We start from the raw sequence: 14,964 nt of genomic DNA on the forward strand, positions 1-14,964 counted from the left end.
AAGCTTAATTGGTTTATTCCAATCTGAAAGAAAAGGAATGAAGGCGAATGGAGTAAGGCGAATGGAGTAAGCCGAAGGTGATGGTAATTGAAAGGGATAAAAGTGGAAAAGTGGGGACAACATTCGTAGCGAGAAGGTACAACATGTAAAAAAAATTGTGTATATGGTATGAATATATATATATGTAAAGAAAGAGGCAAACAAACAGACGAGCCACTTGATGGGAGGTGGTCATTGTCGCCCAAGGACATTTGCAACATCAGATGAGCTGCCTATGCGTTGCCAGCCTTTGAGAGCCCGTAAATACGCTTTTTGAAGAACCCCATGTCATAGCGCAAAGGAAATACTTCAGGAGGAAGATTATTCCACACTTTGCAGGTTCGAGGAAGGAACGAACGAGATGCCAGGCATCTAAGATGTGGGGATGGACTCCATTCCTTTGGCGGGAGGTGTGATGGTGGAAACGAGACGGTGGTACCAGTTCGAAAAGTTCCTCAGACCACTACCCATTGTAAAGACAGTAAAACACGCACAGAGAGCCAACGTCTCTCCATAGGCTAAGGGGCTCCATACCGTCTACGAGTTTGTGATCATCGACAATACGAACAGCCCTACGTTGGATGGATTCAAGTGGGTCAAGCTGGTGTTTGGGAGCTCCTGTCAAGAGATGCGAGCAATACGCCATATGGGGCCGTTCCTGTATTTTATACAACAATGGTCAGTGGTGAGGAATACTGCTTCGCACTATTGAGCATTTCGAGCTTTTTGGAAGCCAGTTTGGCTTTCCTCTCCAAATGACCCCGGAACTGGACTTCGTTCGTGATGTCGAGTCCAATAAAAAAAGTCCAAGTATCCCAATACTCTTAAAGATGGTAAGGCCAAAAGGGTAAAGGTGTTCTGGAACTTTAGCGCTATTACAAATGGGGATTTTTTAGTGGTGAACGAGCACACTTGTGTCTTTGCGGGGTTAAATTTGACAAGATTCTGTTGGCCCCATTCTGAGACCTGCTCCAAAGAAGTCTCGATTTTCAACACAAGTTGCTATCTGTTTTGTTCCACTTGCTGGTATATATTTGTGCGACCTGTATAATAGGCATCACTGGTACTGTCATCCGTATAGCAATGAATGTTACTAGTTAATAACATATCATATATGAAGCGAGAACAAGGTTGGCGATGGCACAGATCTTTGTGGTGCGTCGGCGTTAATGAGCATACTGTCCGAGCACAATCCGCCCACAGCGACTTTTAAGCTCCGCTCAGACAGGAAGCTGGCGATCCAAGTGCACAGTAAGATGGTAGCTTCGATAGAAGTGCCTTGTGGCAGACTCAATCAAAAGCCTTGGCGATGTTGAAGCTCACGGCCATTGTTTCCCCATTGATTTCGATGGCAGCTGGTCATGAGTGTGTGAGATACACGAGAAAATCACTAGCACTACGACCGCAGCTATATTAATAAGAGATGGTTAGTGTGATGATATAGAACGGAAAGTAACAGCAGAAATCAGGTAAATGGAGTTTTGTATACCTTTGTCGATAGCCGGAACGTGTCAAGAAAGTGCGGGAACCAACCCTGATGTACGGTAGCGAGTATTAGGTGTGACAGAAGAAGCATTAAATTAGGGTAAATGCTGTTAGTATAAGAACTTGAGTAGTATGTGCACTGTTAGTGCGTCTGCAAATTAGGCGTTTATAGAACCGCTACAGTGCGCCACTGTGGCGCTGCATCCGCGCCACTACGAAAAAGTAATAAGAGAACGTCGTGTAGTGAAAGATTAGAGTGGTTAAGTTAAACGGATGGATGTTGGTAGAGTTAAACGTGGGAAGAGGTAGACCCTCGACCCACATGTCTCGATCAAATCTCGTAAAAGTAAGGAATGTTACGTCGTGCGGGGAGGCTCCTTTCGGGCAGCCCCGATGGTTGCTGGTCAAAGAAGAAGGGCTATTAATTATTGAAAACAAAATACGGTAACTGACAAAAATAAAACTACTGTTACTTGGTTTAATACATCATCACTATGAAAATGTGATTTGTAAGTGTTTGCAAGGATTAAGTTACACTTTATACGTTCTTTTCCGCTTTTAGCATTTAGCAAAAATGTGTTAACCACACTTGACACCTAAAGTAATAATTTTGTTGATATATCGAATTGTGCATGAAACCATTTTCATTTAATTCCTAATCATAAGTTTGTTAACTTAAAAAAATGGTAATAAATTGAACGTAATGCTTACTTCATTATAAATCTTTTGATATACAATTGGCCTGTAAACTTCATTAATTAAATAAGTGACAAACAGTTGCAAAAAATCTTTATGCTCAATATTTCGAAACTGTCATTTTGTGGGTTAACTCATTTATGCAGAACACGGCCCACTAATTTTCGTAAAGTTCTGGTTACCTGTTCAACGGATCCATACTGCCTCCTCGAGAACACTCCGCGCCTCGAAATGAGTTCACTCGCTGACGAACTGCGAACAAGAGAATGTAATTTAGATGAATAAGGACAATACCTGCTGTACTTACGAGGGGCGGTAAAAAATATATTTTTCACCTCACTTGCTCGGAAGGCTTTGTTTCTCATTAGAAATCTGCGCGTCAAAAGTGTTTTCAGCACGCTAGCGTGTAAAAGGTTTTTGAAACTCGAACTTGTCGATGTACTGTGGTTTTTCTTATGATGAAAAAAAACAAGATAAGACACGTTGAACTACGCGATTTTACTTACTTATGTACCTAATATACATCCGTTGGTATACTTCACGGAAGAAAGAAAAAGATATGTGGTCTGTGGTAGATATATTTTATTCTCATTATTGTTGACATTAAATTGACAATGATTACTAATTGTGTTTATTAAATAATTTTAACTCATCGAAGGACTAAAATAATTTCAATAATCATTTAATCACACAAAATTATAAACGTACAAGCAAGAATAAAATTGATGAGGTGTAAATTCACGTATCCGAAGGTAAACTTTTTCTTTTGATTTAGAAAACTGATGTTTTATAGTTCAACTGTTTTTCTTTCATCTATCATTTTCTTCGCTATAATGAGGTGAAATGTTATGTATTTCGCTCGGCAAAATTGTTTTACGTCTCGTGCGTTGAAACCCTCGCTACGCTCAGGAATGTATTTTTGAATCACTCACTTCGCAAGCACTCGCGTCAAAACTATTTTTTAACACGCGCACTCATAGCCACGAGTGCCATGGACACAAACATAGATAACCACAAATTACACCCAAACTCACGAGAGAAATAAATGTGGGCCATACAAATATTTCTCCCTGCCCGGGAATCGAACCCGGGATCTCTGCGTGACAGGCAGACCAGCATGGTAACCGTTCGGCCACCAAATTGAAGGCGAGAGTGAATGGGCATTATTTAGGTGTGCATTCTCCATGATGAGATGAAATTTAAATGCACACTCATTTTATCATAAAATAAGTCAATATGACCAAAAGTTACCTAACAAACAAACAAACAAAACAACACACAACAAACAAACTAACAAAAGTAACATAGTTAAAAACCCACAGACACGAATGCTTCATCAAACAAAAGTCCGTGTGAAATTGGATAAAAAATAACTTAAAGTTCTATCTTTCTAGAAAACTGTCATTTAAAGCTGCGGCAAGCTTTATGTCTTAGAATCTTGTAAGACTCAAGGAGAAAATTAATGTTGACTTATACCACATTTACATGACATTGTTTTGAAATATAAAAACCGAACCGTAAGCATGAGATTCTAACATTAGAAAACTCGAATAACTTATAAGTCAATGCTTTTAGAGCAGAATAAAAAAAATCTTGGAAGCGGTGCGTAGTTGAGCGTAAAAGATGACTTGACAGGATTCGAGAATTAAATATTGCTTTAACCGGAGCCTGAAATATGAGGGGCGGATAGCTTTTGGTTTACAAACCGGGAAGACCGTATTGCATGGATTTTTAGCGTAAATAACTTTGATTAGTATTGGAGATGAGTAAAATACTTAATCGGGCAAACTCTTCCTCTCGGAAGGTTTATTGCTCTTACCCTTAAGTAGGAGAATTAAATATGGCTCGAACCGGAGTATGACATATGAAGGATGTAAAAGCTTTCGGTTCATACCTAACCAGGAACACGGTAATTGCATGGATTTATGGCGAAAATAATAATGTAACTCTAATTAGTTTTGGTGATGCGTAATATACTTAATTGTGCCAATTTTTTTCTAGTAGGTATATTGCCCTTGGCCTAGAGTAAGAGAATTATGAATTGGACTCTAACAGGAGCATGAAATATAAGGGACGGGATAGATTCTGGTTCATATATAAACCCGGAACAAGGATTTTTATGTTGTATGTTCTCACATTGTAATTACATGGAACTATGGCGAAAATAATAATGTAACTTTGATTAGTATTGCAAGTGCATAAAATAATTAAATGTGCAAGCTCTTTTGTTCCAAATGTTTACTGCCCTTAGCCTTAAATAGGAGAATTAAATAAACAACCCAACAAAAGGTCCCTAACCGGATAATGAAATATGAGGGACGGAATAGTTCTTGGTTTATAGACCCTGTTCCACATGGTTATTGCAAGGATTTATAGCGTCAATAGTAATGTAACTTTTTATTAATATTAGACATGCGCAAAATATTTATTTAGATATATTTAATAGAAATATTTATTTATTGCATTTAGTTCTAAGTTACCTTCAATTATAATTTTTATTCAAATTAGAAATGCGAAATATGACCGCTATCTCGTATTTCAAATCTGAGTATCGTTGAATGAATTTATTGAATAGTCTGACGCGCAGTTAATTTTCAATTAAGGTCGAATACGATTCCACTAATTTATAGCTTACAAAGAACGTTTCGCTTTGATGAGTCTACAACTGAATTAGAACCAGCTGTAGTGGATCTCTGTAAATTTGTCAATGGTATTTGCGCGTCGCTTTTGTCTACCAATTAAGTTGTAATTGATATAAACGCATGGCTAACCTGACCTCCTATTTGACGGATGTCGCTTTACGACTAACATCTATTCTACTTATGTAGAGCGATAACATTATTGAGTATTAGGATCTTCAAAGCTTTGAGGTTCTGTATTAAAAAAATACAAAAGTAAGCCATGCAATTTGTTGGCGACTGTACAATATTTCAGGGGAAATCGTCTTCGTAAATTAATAAAGTGTATGTGTGTGTGCGTGCGTGCGTGCGTGCGTGCGTGCGTGCATGTGCGTGGGCGTGCGCGTGCGCTTGCGGGTGTGGGTGTGTGTGTGTGTGTATGTATTAGTGAATAATGCATATGAGTATTGGAGTAACAAAGTACAAAACTATTGTTTTGGAGAACAGTCGATTTCACGGATTAAACAGGAACATTAAAAAATGATTCACTTTCGTCATTGTTCAATAATTTTCACTTTATTACACCGTTTTTACAGTCGTAATAATTCATTGGATAAATTTGTATTATTTTATTAACTTCATTGTACAAATAGGCAGATTGTTTAGAGTACTGTTTTCTTGCAAAAGTTCCATTTGTTTGTTGGGAAGGAACTACTATATCGTTTCTTTTTATTTTAAAACTTTATAAATAAAATAAGATAGGCGGAGAAAATTTTTTCCGCTTCTCCTTCGCCGGTAACTCACCTTGAGGCGTTTTCGATAAAGCATTTGTATATTGGAGCGTTTTCACATGTTGACGAACGACGACGACAAGTAGTGTTTTATTCTACAGACATGTTTTATTCAGTATGTCGTATATTTAGAAGAAAACACTTTTTTTAGATATGACTTGTTTAATGAAAGAACTGACAGCATGATACGATATATTTTATTCAATGTATGATGATTTGACACCCATGAATGACCGTGTTTGTACTTTTCTTATTATCATTTCGAACGACATTATGACACAATATTATATTCCAGAAGAATCATATTCACACATTAAACATGAAAGTAAAATGGTTATTACTTTGCATTACTACATACAGTAGTACATTAGTACATAAAGTATAACCAAAAATATTAAACCACATTAATTATTTAAGTAAAATGTATTTTACATGATTTTACAACTATTTTGGCGTTACAAACTGACATTAAAAAGAATAGTTGCTATCATGAGAAATTGAAAAATATAGTAGAAGTTGTTATTCTGTTCTCAAACAAAATAAAACGATCTATGTATCGTCCCTGCGAAGATCTTGCCCTTGAGCGGCCGACTCTGATTGGTGAATAGGTACACTAAAATCCCGCTCTAGTGAAAATTAGGTACGCTGCACGGGACAACCTACGCTCCATGCGAACCTTGAACGTTCCGCCAAATGCCCCGCACAGGTGCGAATTTGCTGCCTCAGTCCAGTTTCCAAACTTTTTTATCTTGTAAACCACTTGCCAATTTACTCTGTTTTGCATAGACCCCTTGCCCTTCTAAACTGGGATTTTATAATTTGTAATATCCAATAAACTTATACAGGGTATTTATTTATTATATCGAATAGGGGTGATTCTACTCATTAATACGGAGAACGATTATTATGCAGACCCCTCTGAATTCACCAAAAAAGCACAACGACCTACCGACTCAAGGGTTTCGAACATGTGATTTGGAATCATTTCGGGTGTAACGCAATTAAGTTAACAACCTGTATAACACCTAACGTTTAACTTACAACGCAATCAATAAAACTTGTGTATTTACACAATACATTAACATATATTTACATCAAATGTTTCTACATATTATATACCTACAACAAGTCGCGGGCCTGGTGGTAGGCGACACGCCTGTCTATAACAGTGGCAATGCTGCTCAGAGCTTTAAGTCGCTAAGATCCGAGGGGCACAATCACTGCTCTTGTCACCCTGATACATAAGTTGACAAGTCTCATGTGCCTGTATTTTTACCAGCACCCTTACCCTTCAAAACCAGAACACGGTAACATTTGATGAATAAATAATTAAATTAAATGTATAGAAATTAGACGTAATGTCTTCGAGCATTTATTTTTTCGTACACCGTACACTACACTATTGGGGCCTTACCATGAACTCTTATTACAGTTCAGTATAGGTTCGTAACGACAAAAAAGCGGGATAGTGATATACACTTCATGTAGCGCTGTCTCACAACGATTCATTTTAGGTCCTAAACTGAATCGTAATAACAGTAAATATTATTCTAGATATTTTAATTTAAATTTTCCGCATTTGACGTTGACACCTGTCCAAAGTTGAACTTTACTGAACGATAACAATGGAGTCATTGTTATTACTTATACTATAAGTGATTTCACAACAGCGAAAAAATGAAATCTCGTTTTTATCTACGTGGCTTTTCACTGATAGAAAAACGAGTTTTTTTCACGCTAAATAAAACTTCAAAAGATATTTCTAAACATTCTTAGAAACATTATTCTTCCAATTATTCAAATTTTTCCCATTTTTCGGGAAATTTTCCGGAAAAATTTGCACTATTTGAAATATTTCGTATAATTACCCAACAGTACCGAAAACTAACAGACAATCAAACAATTATAAGCGATTTAGATCCGAAAAAATAGTTTCATGTACAACCATGTTATCTGGAATTGGCTTTATCAAGCTTCTTTTAAAAGACTATCAGCCTGAGCATTTTAATCACACGCGAAGAGCGCATTATTCAAACGACTTTAGTAGTGATTGTATTGGAAGTCTTGACACCTTGCCCCAGCCAGTTTATTTGCGTATGCAGAGAAATTGAATCCTTGACCTTTCGTTCGCAGGTTCGATAAATTAGTATTGCAGGGTAGCGTGGTCTATAGAGTTGCCAAGTAAGTTTGAAATTTCCGAATTTAATTATTTTTCTTGAGAACTTTTGTATATAATTATATTTTTGATGAGGAATTTGGGAAATAAACTTTTCCAAATTGGTTTTGATCTTAGAGTTCTGGGTAGGGCCCCCTAGTGATTTTTGTTGCTCTGGTACTCGCAGTACAGGGAATTCCCTACTTTGAGATGTAATTGGCACATTGTTATGTTATTATGATCATTAGATATACCTCTATTATTATGAGTATGATTAATTGTCAGATAAGATCCTTATTTCTTTTTTTCGGTTTACGTACTTTTAAAGACCAGGTTCAGTATAAAATAACCATACAACTTTCAGTATATGAAAGAAAAAAATCAAAAAGTGATTCATGGTAAATGTTAACCCAGTCGACCAATATAATAGTAACATTTTTTGGGATTTCACCGAAGTAGCCGTAGTAAAACTTGATTAGTTTCATGTACTGAATCTACTGTTTAAATAATGTAATATAATAAATTTGGACCTATGTATAAACAAAAATAGTTATTTTTGATACAAGTGCGGAAAGTTAGTCATTATTCACGAGTCTCGAGGCATCGAGACTCGAGACAAGTGAAAATGACAAATCCGCATGTGTATCAAACAACGTTTTTTAATACATTTGCGAAAAACCTACATTGAAAGTAAAATAAAAGTCTTTAAAAAAACCAATTTATTATTATTCCTTTGTTTATAAGAAAGTCAAATCGTAAAAAAGTTAATGAAAAAGGCGGGAATGTAAACGATGAAAAAAATTAGTACTTTTTTTGGCCGACTTTTTTCAATATGGCAACTGTTGCCAGTATTCAGCAACATTAAAATTACTATTTTATATTACTTTATTTTCTACATAATCGCTACTAAGGAGCATTTACTACATAGGTGTAAAAATGTGGTCTCTCCATAGATATAGTATAGTAATGACGAATGACTTACGTCACAAAGCACATAAATATGAAATAAATATACAACCTCTTTAGTTGTATGTTTAAGACTTAAAACAACAGTAAATTTAAAAAAAACTGGAAAAGTAAAAAGCACTACAAAATACCACGTTTTGAGCAACTGTATTAAAAAATATATTTTATTTAATCACCTCATCGTTGCATTACTTTTTCAAACTCGTATCTTTTAGCACAAAATAACAGAAATGCAAAAAGTGCATTTTATATACAAATTTACACGCTGATTTCACTTCGTGTTTCCTTCATATTCACACGCATGTGGCTTTTACTGATTCTTGAAGTAATGTATCCAAATTAACAACGTAACAGGAAACAACCATGGTAAGAAACTGAAAAAAAAAGAAGTTTTTTCCATCTCCTGAATAATCACTGTTTATAAGAAACGTGTTTGAGAAAGTAAAGCTTCGTCTTGTTAGAGCGATGCCACATGGCCATTGCATTGGCATGGCATTATGACGCTGCGTTGTACCTACTATGCATAAATCAGAACGATGTCCCACATGGTGCGTTGAAACGATGCGCCACCACGACCGCAAGCAATTTAGTACGTTGAATTGATAGCATCGCGACGACGTAACGCACCGGCAATGCCCGTGTGGCATCGCTCGAGGGTGTGATTGGACCCATCAATACTAATCACTTTTACTTTGTACTAAGTTATTGTTGCTGATGGGTCAATACAATCACATTCTAAAATATGGTGGTCCATGTGGATCTTCCTAATATCAGAAAATAAAATATATATTTAGGAAATGAACGGACGGTTGTCACGGTTGTCACCGTGACAACCGTCCGTGACCTTGGGACCTGTAAAGGGCCTGAAACGTTGGTTTGTTTGAAAAAACAAATATACGCGATTTAAATCCGGAAAAATAATTTCATTTCCTATGTGTAACAATCGCGAAAATCTAAGAACTCGATAAAATATATATTTATTTAAATAAATTTTTAAAATTATGAAGAATAAAAAGGTAACGAATGTAAGGTTAATAGTAGTTATTCACGAGAATGTACATACGTATGAATGTCCCTCTAATTAATGTTGCGTAAATGAATAAAGATAAACTGTAGTCTAACTAGTTTCACAGACTTTCTTTCCTCAGCTAGGGTTGGGTTGAAGAGGTGTCTTCTATAGATTAGCTAACCTTAGTATTGTGTCCTTTGTAACATGTGCCTTTAAATATCGTTTCTTTCTGCAATAAACAATTTATTAAATAAAATTAGTTGGGTGGTACAGAATCGAAAGCATGACAAGTGACACTCACACAAATTCACAAATTTTTTATATTATCGCTTAATATAAAAAACACCAAATTGAGAACCTCCTCCTTTTTGAAGTCGTTTAATGAGCTAAATGTTCTTACGCATTCGACCAAAATGCGTATTATAAACTTAATAGAGCGGTACGGTGATAGGTAAGGAAAGTTTCATCAACAATGCTGTTATTAACTTCTAACCTTCTCACCCGTGTATTTATATAAAAGTGTAAGATTTATACCAACCCTACGTTCAGACTCTACGTTGCCGGACTTCTAAAACTACTATGCAGCCGCTTTGTACAGTGAGTAGCAAATTGCAATTCATGGAGCGTGTTTCTGTTTGACGCAGAATGTCGAACATGTGAACTCATCGCTTTAATTAATGTGGCTGGCGACTAGTTTGACACTGTACAGAACTGGCTTCGAGGTTGCTTGGGTTAAATCACGAACGTCTTTTGAAACTGAAAATTTCATAGTATATATATATATATATATATACTATGAAATTATATATATATATATATATATATATATATATACATTGGTTTCGTATTATGAACATTTTAGTAGGATTTCTAATATAACTTTAATTTTCTTTATCAGAGTTGCTTTTCTTTAGTACATATTTTATGACAAATGGAAAATTAAATAAAAAAAGTATTGGGAAAACATAAAGCGTATATCAAAAATATTTTTTTACATCAACTCGAACAATTTTTCATCCGATATGACAAGAATAGATTGAACAAACGACACACTTCAAAGGTTAAAAACAGGCGCACTTCCTCCTATGTGGTGCTACATTTTTTTTTGGTAAAATATTGCGTAAAGAAGTTTTTTAAATAAAGTAGTATAGTACAGCTTGTAGCAGATTTTTTTTACAATGCAAAAGAATGTTTTGCAATCTCTCTTCACTCAAGAAAATGCAACAATACCTTATATATTCCAAGTTCCATAAGAGGTAATTCAATCAACCCTTTCTAACCGCTGCAAAATATATATCTCATTAAAAGGAAACTAATCTTCGTAGTGGTGTTTACGTTACCTATGAATATGTATGTACATTGGCCCGCGAACCACCATTAATCAATTAATCAGGAGTGATTGAACTTTGACTATAGTTTAAAAAAACTCATACCATTAGAAGTAGATTCTAGGAATTAATACATACGCTGTCTGTCGGTAGTTATTTCTATTTGAATGGAAGTCAACCCTTAATTATTTTAAAGAACCAAATTGTAATAGTTACTCGCACTGAGCCACCAATTCTAACTAGAACGTGTTATAGAGCAGTCTAAAGTGTAAGTTCATGACATCAAGTGGCGACATGGACAAGTCGTGGGCCTGGTGGTAAGCGAGAGGCCTCCATGTATACCAATAGCAGCTCAAAGATCTGAAGGGCATTGCCATGGCGCTCGTCATTCTGAGAAATAAAGTTGACAAGTTCCATATGCCTTTAGTTTCATTAGCATCTTTCAAAATTGGAACGCAGTACTACTCACATTATAGCTTGGCGGTAAAAATAAGTATGGCGGCAGTAGTTCCCTGGATGAACTTTTATAAGTAGCTCTAATGCTACTAAGCATGCTACTAATCAAAATGTTAGAACACTCCAGTGTTTTATTCCACGTGAAAATGAATTCAGTAATTATAGTGTCTGAAAGACGTAACTTGAATGAAATAACCATTTGTCCGAAGAAAACATCATTTTAGTCTATTACAAGCAAGCATCTACTTTATGTTCAAGATTTTCCACGTGTATTTGGGTTCAAGGTGGTGGCTGAATAAACAATATGTTTATGTAATTCAAGGACACTCTTTCAGGAAAGGTATTCCTTTAGGTCTTTCAGTTTTCATGTGCCTACCTTTTTATTCGAGGGGATTTCAAAGAAGGGTTTTTCGTGTTAAATGGATTTTCTGCTACATATATGTTATATATTGTATACATAGCACACTAGCTGCAATTCGCCAAGACGTAAAAAGACCGTCGAAATCAAAATGATGACACTAAAGGCTTGGTAAAAGTTATTTCATAAATACATATATTTATATAACTATTAGTTGGCCGGACGGTTACCAAGTCGGACTGTCACGCAGAGGTCCCGAGCTCTATTCCCGGGCCGGGAGAAATATTTGTATGGCCTAAATTTATTTCTCTCATGTATTTGGGTGTCGTTTGTGGCTGTCTATGTGTGTGTCCATGGTACTCGTGATTCAAGATTTCCCTAGTGTTGGGACTGATTGTGTGCGTTATTATGAATTGTCTTATTGTTAAATAAACATAAAAAATCTGTTTTAAGCTTTAACATAAAAAAAGTATGCACAAACAAGATGCCTCAAATACAGGTACTTATTTACTTAGTTTAGGCATCGCAACTACACTATTAGAGTTCTAAGTTGTAAATGTATGCTTTATGAAGATAGAAATATAATTAAAGTACCTTTTCCTTTTTATTTTAATGTTGTACTTCCTTTTGATTTGTTTTACTTGTATTAGATTAAGTCATAATGACATAAATTTGTCTTATCTTTAACTTAATATAAGATATAGTGTTAGTTACTTATGGTACGCGAAATATTAATGGGTCGATATGTAAAATCAATTGGACCTGCTTATTTACTTACTGTGTTTCAATTGGGGAATAATGGAATAAACCGATAATAGATCGTGGTGATACGCCTGTCCATAACATTTACAATTCCACTCAGAGCTTTAAATCACAAAGATCTGTAGGGCAGCAAGGCTGGGCGCAACTTGCACGAGAGCGACAAAAGCGCGAAATCTTTATGCGAGAAAAGCAGTATTGCCCTCTTTATGTCGATTTCGCGCAAGTTGCGCCCAGTTGTACCTACTAGCCTCACTGAAAGACTATGCCACTTCGCCCTTCAGTCACCCTGAGACATAAGTTTATAAGTCCCACGTGTTTGTAATTTCACCAGCACCCTTACCCTTCAAAACCGCATACCCAGCCTTGCTGCCCTACAGATCTTTGTGATTTAAAGCTCTGAGTGGAATTGTAAATGTTATGGACAGGCGTATCACCACGATCTATTATCGGTTCAAAACGCAGTAATACTCACATTATAAGGTACAGTACTTCCCTGGACGCACTCTATCACAAGGAGCTTTACTGCTACAATGTCTTGCTACATACTATATAAATTTGTACTAATTAGAATTTCTTGAGTTAGTTGTAATTTTCCTGTAAATCAGAGTTTTTTACGTAATGTAGTTAAACTTTCACGTTACATACCATCCATACTGATTATGTACAGTATAGGAAAATCCTCACCGAACCGACTGACTCTTTTGTTCTATTCGAGAAGGACTTAGATAAGCCAAATCGACCCAAATATCTTCACAAACTATAACTATTGTTGTAGAAATTGTATCAACGTTAATCGATAAGGTTCCAATTCGGCTTAGTACTGAAAGACACTCTGAAATCAAGTTACATGCTAGATTCGAAGCTAATATGTAAATTCCTTTTGTTACATTAGTACGAAATTGAACTTGATAGTTGTTTTGAACATCGAGGTAATTTCAAACATTACGTGTGTTTGTAGCTTCGTACATGTGTACCTATATCTGTAATAGAAGTTAAGTTTTTTTTAATCGTCTAACAACTGGGAATTTTAATCGAATATACATAAGTAAGACGCAGTACTATTTCCTGCAAATTGTGACGCTTTGTCACTTGCTGCAGATTGTCAAAGATGCGTTTAGTGTCCTTTTTTGCGACGCAGAAGGCATATCGGGGTTTTTCCTATATCTATGGGTTTAATTCCCGCTAATACATATATTATTTTCGGACTTGTCCTAAACAGTCTTAGTATCCTAAACGTCCCGCCTTTTATCCTAAGCCCTTAGGTATACATGAGACGGTGTCTGGTTGTATCACATTGACAAACGAAATACGATCCCACAAAAAACACGTACCATATTTGATTTACTTTAGTTTTTCTGTGTTTTCGGCTAATGTATGTACGTACGATGGGCTTATTGCCTCGCCCACGTACGAAACCGAGACTTATTCCCGCCTTTCTTGTCTACATTCTCCAACCTTTGGTTTTGTCTCGACTTTTACGAACGGGATAATGAGATTCAAGACCCTCTCCTTATCTAGTAACTTTTTTATCTAGACAGAGATTTGCATGGAAACGCGTCTATCTGCAAGAGACTGTTGCAGAAGGTTTCTAACCCGGTTTCAAAAAGGTCCAATTTAGTGTTAAGAGCAATTAAGATAACAATATTCAAAGAGCACGCCTTGCAAAGTTCCCAGCTCTTGCGTTTTCCACGGTCAGCGGTTCAATTCTTCGGTAATTTTCCAATATTCCCCGTCAGTGGAGTGGAGGGCTTGAAATATCGCTAACCGCGTAGCTTGAGATCTACGAGATGGCCCTCCACACTTTCAAATTGAATATAGACTGAAACTGTCAATATAGGAAAGATCGTTCCCGTATTCTTATGTAACAGATGTAATGGTGATTTGCATATTTATCCTCTAAACAAGTTCGAATGTAAGAACGTGGTCACTAAAAGGCTATTGACTTTGTCATATGAGGAAACCGAAAATCTCCTTCATGTTCCATTATAGTTAATTCCCACACACACTCTCACTCACACACACACACACACAAACTCACAAACACACACTCTCACACACATACTCACACACACACAACAAAATACTTGCCCTCTAGTCTTGAATTTTAATTATAATTATAATTTTTTTATTTGTATAAACTAAATTTTGGATTAACTTTCATAGCAATCATTCGGGACGCAGTCAATGCTTTATTGATACTTTATCCGTAGGCGGAGGCCTGGAGACCTTGTAACGAAAAACGTTACATACCTCTTTTTTTTACATAATCGGTTAACGAGTGCTAATGCGAACGCGTGGATT

General features: G+C 36.1%; 1 pseudogene; it reads right to left on the reverse strand.

Annotated features, from left to right (window-relative positions):
* Window positions 1-231: 231 nt before the first annotated feature.
* Window positions 232-1,402, reverse strand: LOC113233297 (annotated as a pseudogene).
* Window positions 1,403-14,964: the final 13,562 nt, after the last annotated feature.

Source organism: Hyposmocoma kahamanoa, unplaced genomic scaffold, assembly GCF_003589595.1.
Source record: "Hyposmocoma kahamanoa isolate Upper Pololo Valley unplaced genomic scaffold, ASM358959v1 78, whole genome shotgun sequence".
Taxonomy (NCBI): Eukaryota; Metazoa; Arthropoda; class Insecta; order Lepidoptera; family Cosmopterigidae; genus Hyposmocoma; species Hyposmocoma kahamanoa.